Source organism: Pteropus vampyrus, unplaced genomic scaffold (assembly GCF_000151845.1).
Source record: "Pteropus vampyrus isolate Shadow unplaced genomic scaffold, Pvam_2.0 Scaffold1, whole genome shotgun sequence".
Lineage (NCBI taxonomy): Eukaryota > Metazoa > Chordata > Mammalia > Chiroptera > Pteropodidae > Pteropus > Pteropus vampyrus.
The window spans coordinates 31,844,053-31,850,817 of record NW_011888782.1 but is presented as its reverse complement, the minus strand read 5'-3'; the positions used below and the strand labels follow the sequence as shown (position 1 = coordinate 31,850,817).

At 44.6% G+C, this 6,765-nt stretch overlaps 1 protein-coding gene across 1 annotated transcript in view; it reads left to right on the top strand.

The window, feature by feature from the left end:
* The window catches only part of BOC (BOC cell adhesion associated, oncogene regulated), an 88,712-nt gene that overhangs the window by 2,483 nt on the left and 79,464 nt on the right, over positions 1-6,765 (top strand). The window contains exons 2-3 of the mRNA XM_011379483.2: positions 2,800-2,891; positions 4,200-4,338. The gene's annotated coding sequence lies outside the window, so the exon portion shown is untranslated. The remainder of the gene's footprint in view (positions 1-2,799; positions 2,892-4,199; positions 4,339-6,765) is intronic.

The following is a 6,765-nucleotide window of genomic DNA, read 5'->3' as shown; positions in this document are numbered from 1 at the left end:
CTGGTTACAGCCAATAAATCAATCTCCATTTTCTTGAGGGCAGCACGCACAGTATTAAAACACCGTCTTGTTGGACTGAGATGGGGGCTGGGGCGGCCATACATCTGGGTGACCTGTTTTCTGAACGTAAAGTGAATCTGAGGCAAGAGCTTGGCCATTCTGAGGTGTGTAACAGGTTTCCCAGGAACGTTTCTGAGGTCTTATAATTGCCGCTTTTTAATGGTCTCATAATTGGAACCCGGAAGGTTCCCATGGTAATCTTGAAGCACCTTGGGGTCAGTGGGACAGAGGCAGGGTGGAAACGGCAGTGGAGTTATGATTTTCCTGCCAGATGAGTTTTTGGAGTGAGTTTATGGAGAGAGGTAAAAACGAGAGAAGTAAGAGTTGCCTCGTTGTGCTGCTTTGCTGACCCTGCCCGCCTCCATTTATCGCTCAGATTTTGGCCCTTCAGGAGGCTGGAGGCTGTCTACACCTATGAAATTTGAGGACTGAGACATCAGACGCTGTCCCTTTCATCCTCTTTCAAGAGATCTCAGAAGAGTAACATTGCAAGAGACATTTTCTCAGAATTTGCCCAAGCCACAGGAATTGGCTTTACTTGGGAGAGGAAGTTGATAGAGGCCAGGAGGATTGGTTCCTTGACCACATCTGGGGAGGTGGAGGGTGGGCAGAGAGGATTCTGCTTAGCTGTTGATGGGTTAGCTAACTTATGATAAGAGGGTGATTTATGTTCCTTTCTATCTTCCAAATGGGTCCAGAGATTTTCCTTTCTTTGAATTTCTCTTTCAAGTGTTTGGGCTCCCAGCTCTCTTCGGCAACTTATTCACGGTTTCCACACCCTAAGAAGGAGTAGGAGATCTACTCATGAAATAAATTCACTTAGCCTTTCCAGGAACCCCCAAGCTTTAAGTAATAAGGGCGAGAAGTGAGCCTGGTGGTCACAGTATTTCATAGGACTCTAGGGGGTCTGGGTTGATTTCAGCAAAGACACTGATATGGTTAATGAATAAGGGTTTTTCTCTCAGTGTCTTTCAAACAAGTGGGAAGAAACTGAAAAAGAACCAAGTATGACATATAATTTGTATCCAGTACTTTTTGGCCTCTGAATAAGGAAATATTAACCTGGCACCAAAAGATATACATTTGGAATTCGCTTTCTTTCCTTCAAACTCCAAACCTCCATGCTATCTGGGAAAATAAGAAAGAGGGAAGAAAATAGAGATTGGAGAGGGAAAAGAAAGAAAGTGATTCGTTATATTTTTAAAAATCTATTTACTTTACTTCTTCTCATGGCTATACTTCAAATCAGCAATTACAGTACCTCAGACCTAGGTCAGGGAGCTCTCTTGTCATATGAGAATAAGCTTTCTTAGTCAAAGGGTGGTTCTCCAAACTACATCCCCTCCCAATTTTTATCTATTTCACAGGCATCTACTAATAATAAAGAAATGTTTTTGAAAATTATCCACAATACCATATTGTAATACAACTTATTTTTCTTCATCCATGTGTATACATATTTTTCACATAGTTCTGATAAGAGTATAGATTCTTTTGTAATCAGACAGCCCTGAAGCATCTCTGTGTTTGACCAAAGACTCTCAGAGAACAGATATGTCCAACCAATTTGCCGGTTGTAGGAACAACCTAAATCCTAAGAGTACTCATAAATGGAGCCTTCACAAGAAATATTTTCATCATTTATGAGGCTGAATCAAATTTGGGGGGCTTGGGGCTGGGATGAAGAGGGTGTTGTTTTTAATCTAGAAATCCATGTTTACAAAAAGCCTTCTTAAATAGGGTTTTTGCCTCCCGTTGAGCCCTCAGCCTTGGTAATGGGTAGAGAAGGAGAGGAGGGAGTAAGGCTTAAAGGATCCATCGCAAGTGGCACTGCCCTGAGGATTAGGAACCTTGGGTTGGAACCCTGGCTCTGCCTGTGGACTCCATTCCCACTGGCTCGAATCACTGAGCGAATGGATCCCTGCATCTCCACTGCCACTGATTTAGACTCCCTCCCCAAGGTTGTCCAGTCTTCTGCCCTTCCTTGTATTATTCCACCATTTACACCATCTTTTCCATTCCTGCTACCAATATGCTTGGCCATGCCCTTGACAACCGTTGCTGACACATGGCTAGATTCTCCACTGTCTACCTTTCACACCCCACCCATCCTCCATTAGTCCCACAAACAAGTCGCCACGCATCTTAAGAACAGTCTAAGTTCACAATCCAACTTTGTTTAGCCCTCTCCTAGGTGGCTCTCCCCCACCTTATGATAATGGTACCTCAGTAGGTAGCCTTCTGAAAGTCCCAACTAGTTCTGGTTAGTAACAGGTAAGAACATAATATGGCCAGGGTAAGTAGGGTTGACCCATCTAGTAGTCGACCCTTGATTTTTGCTTGCTGCCTTACCACCCCAAACCTCTTGCTGTAAGCCCACCTTACTTTATATGAGTCCTGATAATAATGTGTTCTTGATAGATATTTTGTGAATATTGATGAAAATGAACTAGTGGATGCACAGGTAATGGCTTTGCAAGACCGATAAACTGTTTTCAATGTAATCATTGTCCTTAATCTGTTTTCTCATTTCTTTTCTAGCAAGGAGCCAGGTAAATGGATATTTAAGGAAGCCTATGATCTTCGAAAAAAATTGCTTTTTCTCTATTTCTTATTTATAAAATGGACTAATAAAGAATTACTATGCTTTATAGCAATGCACCTTATAAAAAGCAAATACTTCAGAAGTGTTTGTTTATTTGGTTGTTCAAAAGTTAAGATACTTCTCTTTTTCCTTAGTCCCAGCATAAGCTTCCTGGAACCCATGACCCATGAAGTCTTGTCAACATGCACACCACCTGAGGGTAGCAGCAATGAAGTAGAAGAAGCAGGTGAGGTTTTCTGCCCACAGTCTAATATCTCTGGTGTATCAGGCCAGTCATTTTTCATGTTTCGTGTTGCCACTTGAAGATAGAGCTTGAATGGAATCTAGACTGAACACATTGGTTCTAGTTTGGCTCAGGTACTCTTAGTCAGAGCCTGTGGTGCCCTCATTCCCCTGGGGTGGCCAAGTGAACCCCCTTTCCCCCGAGGCAAACTCTGTTCAACACGTTGGGTACAAACCATTAGCTATGGGATTTGGAGTCTAAGACTGCTGTAGGAAAGCCCTGTGTTTATGTCTCTGTCAGTGGTATTACGGCAAATGCTTTGCGATCTGATGTGTGGGGCAGTGTTTATCTCACAAAACCCAGAGGGATTCTGTGTCGTTCCATCTTCTGAAATAAAGTTGGGAAATAATTTCTCTTTTTCTAATGGTGAATTTGGCCTTATCTTCAAAGAAGGCCTTTGATGTTTGGGACAGGATTATTGGGCAGTAAGAGGAAATCAGAGGAAAGAGATCAGAGCCAATAATACACAGTCAACTTAACTTGGTTGCCAGAGAAAATGTTGAGGAAAGTCTCAACTAGTTCTCCTGGTTAGTAACAGGAAAGAACATAACATGGGCAGGGTAAGTAGGGCTGAATAAAAAAGAACGCAAAAGGAACTGAGCAGCAGAAAGTATAGCAAAGGAGTGTTTATTCTCCTCTACAGTGAGTTTGGATAGCATTGGACAAAATGAGGATGCTGACATGTATAGATTGGAGCCTACATCCTTTCCACAAGCTTTTATAGAGTGCCTGTTGTGTGCCTGGGCTCAGTGCCGTTCAGGGTCCTGTTACTGAATGAAAGGGAAATACAGAGCAATGTGCCAAGTACATGGACTGGGTCACTCAGGAAAGGCTTCTTGAGGGAGGAGAGTCAGTATCTCAGGCTAAGCCTTACAGGCAAACATGGGACTGGCAATATTGCCGATATGTAGTGTTCATTAGTTTTTCCCCTCAAATTTACTTTTCCTCAATGGATGATAGGTTGAAGTATTCTTGAGACAGGAGATTTTAAGTTTAGAGCAGCTTTTATCTTTTTTAATTTTAGGAAAGTGAAAAACTAGAATCTCTGCATTGAATACAGAATCTCAGAAATATGAATCCTAAACAAGTTTCTAAAACCAGTTACTGAATAGCTTTCAGGGCAAAAAGGAGAATTGTGTCATTTTTTTTTTTTTTTCTTTTTCATTTATGTCAGATTTTAGCTGAGAATTAATTCTAGGAACACATGCCTGAATTCAATTCCATTTGCCCTTTGCTCTACTGTCTGAATAGGTTTGCTTGGCTCTGAAATCATTCCCAGAGTAGCAAGTGGGAAATCGCTGGGCTCTCCAGTTACCCAGGAACCTCCTTAGCTGCTCAGGAACCTCCTTAGCTGCTGAGAGGTAACTGTCATGCAGGATGCGAGCTGCAGGTAAGACGAGGAGGCTAAGTGGAACTGGCCGGCCTTGGAGGGAACTGGCAGGCTGGGCTGGAATTAGATTCTTGAGGCGAGCCCTCCCCCACATTCCCTGGCTCTGCCAGTCTTTTCCCAAATTAGTCCCAGCTAAGTGCCTTTACTAGTCTGAACTTACCTAACATTATAATCCCAGGAGGTTTATTAGGTATGGGTCACAGTTAATTGGAGGGGAAAATTGGGAGGTTCTGGGTTTATTACTTTTCTGTGAAAGCAGAGGCTGCTTATAATTATTTCCCAAATCATCTCCCCAACTTGACTCTCTTTCTGCTTTCTGTCTAATGATGACCATTCCACAGTGGTATTATGGTACCTCTTCCTTTTTACCTATCTGTGCCCTCGTGAAAGGGATTTCATAATGCAATCAGTCAGCACAGTGCCTTCTTTTGCAAGTCAGACCACATAAAGTGATGGAAATTCATGGCTATTTACCTCTGTCATTATGAATGGATGTTTTGTAGTGAACGAGTTACAGGAAAATCTGCTGAGTTATACCCACGCGTTAGATCCTAATGGCTCTTCCAAAGTGCAGGCCTTCAAAGCGGTCACCTGCAACCCTTCCTTGACATCATTGGTGGTCTGCCATCATGAAGGCCGTGTCGGCCCCAGGTGGAAGCCCCACAAGTCAGGTGCTTTTGGTTCTATAGCCTTCTGTTGCAGGGATGGAGGCTGGATAGTTAGGCTCAGCTTTCGCCTGTCTGGACTGTGGCAGCTTGCCAGCAAGTTTCACTGGGTGGTCTTTGACAATGGGAGAGAGGAGAGGTGGGGGCTTAGTTCTCCTGCCCAAAGGGAACAGCAAGGTTGGCAACCAATCCCCTGTCACTGAAACACCACAAAGGTCTTGAGTTTGGGTGAAAAGAATGGAACAGGTTGCTAAAGGCAGTATTGTGATGGAGTTCATTTTTGTTCCTCTGAATTTACAAATGAAGACTTGCGTTATTGTGGCAAGCCTCTCTGCCAACAGGGTGAACACACATGAGCAGCAGGTACCCTTCATCACGGAAGGGAAGAATTATTATCCTCACCCTGTCACTCAGGCAATCAGCCGGGGACCTGGCAGGCAGGTGGAGATCGGGGAATCAGTGCCAGAGAGGCAGCGCCGCCTGCCTCTGCCGTCCCGGTGATGTGGATAATGATAGCTGCCATTTAGTGAGCACCTCCTGTGTGCCCAGCCCTGTGCTGAACACTACAAGCATTATTTCTGCAGTCCCCCCAGCAGTCCTATGAAGATGGGCAATAATGATCCTCTTCTGCAGTTAAGGGAGCTGAAGCTTAAATCATTGTAGCGACTTGTTCTGGTCACATAGCTGATAAATGACAGAGTCAAGATTTCAGTGCAGGGCTGCTGACTCCAAAACTCAGACTTTGAAGGAAAAAAAATGTCCAATCTCTCCCCCAAAGCAGAGCCCCCTGGGGGACAGTTTCTTTTGCAACTAACTGTGAACAGGTGAGGGTCTTTACAGGACTCGCCTTAAAAGACAAGAACTGAAACCTGCGACCACAGCTGGAAGGTTTTGACTGGCTCAGCAGTATGAGGAAGCCAGGCTTTGTGGCACAGCTTGTGTCAGACTTTGCAAGCAGTGTTAAAAGCCACCCCCATCTTGGGTCTCATCTCAGAACATGTCTCTTGACGTTTTTTTACCCTTGGGACATTATCTGAATCGGCTGTCTGAATCTCTGCTTCATTATAGATGCCAGCTGAATCCATTCGCTCCTCGGGTGTCTGCAAGTCTGATCAAGCAGGTCCTCTGTGCCCTGGGTGGAGTGAGGGGGAGAAAGCATTTGGCCCAGCAGATATTTTTACTGGTCAGGAGAAGCGGCAGCTTGTATAGAAAAATACCCCGAGGAAGGCAGTAGCAGCTTTGACAGACAGGTAACTGACAGGAGATGGCACCTCCCAGGCAAATACTCACATGGCAGCCAACAGAAAGAATTCTACAGGCAGTTACCTGCAGAAGCGCGAAGCAGACCTTTCCCGCCTGGCTGAGGAGAGTGGTGGAGATTTGGTCACAAAGGACATGTAGTTATCCTCAGTTTCCTGTTTTTCTTTAACAAACGTGGAACACCTGAAGCTAAGATCTTCTGGGTTAAGGGTGGGGACACTGGGGTTTAAGATATAATTACGTGACTGACTAGTTAGGTAACTGAGAGGAGGTCATGGAAATTACCTGTGCCTTTATTTCCCAGTCCCTGCAAACCATCTCCTCAGAGTGCTGTTAGGAGGCTGTGAGATGGCACTGGGGAGCACTTTTGATTCAAAATGTTCCTGCTCGACACAAAAGCCCAAAGTCTCTGGCATCTGTGCCCACTCAAGATGAGTTAGGAGTCAGGACGTTCTAGGGAACTGACCAGAGGTCAGAGCCCAGGCACAAGGGCTGCAGCTGC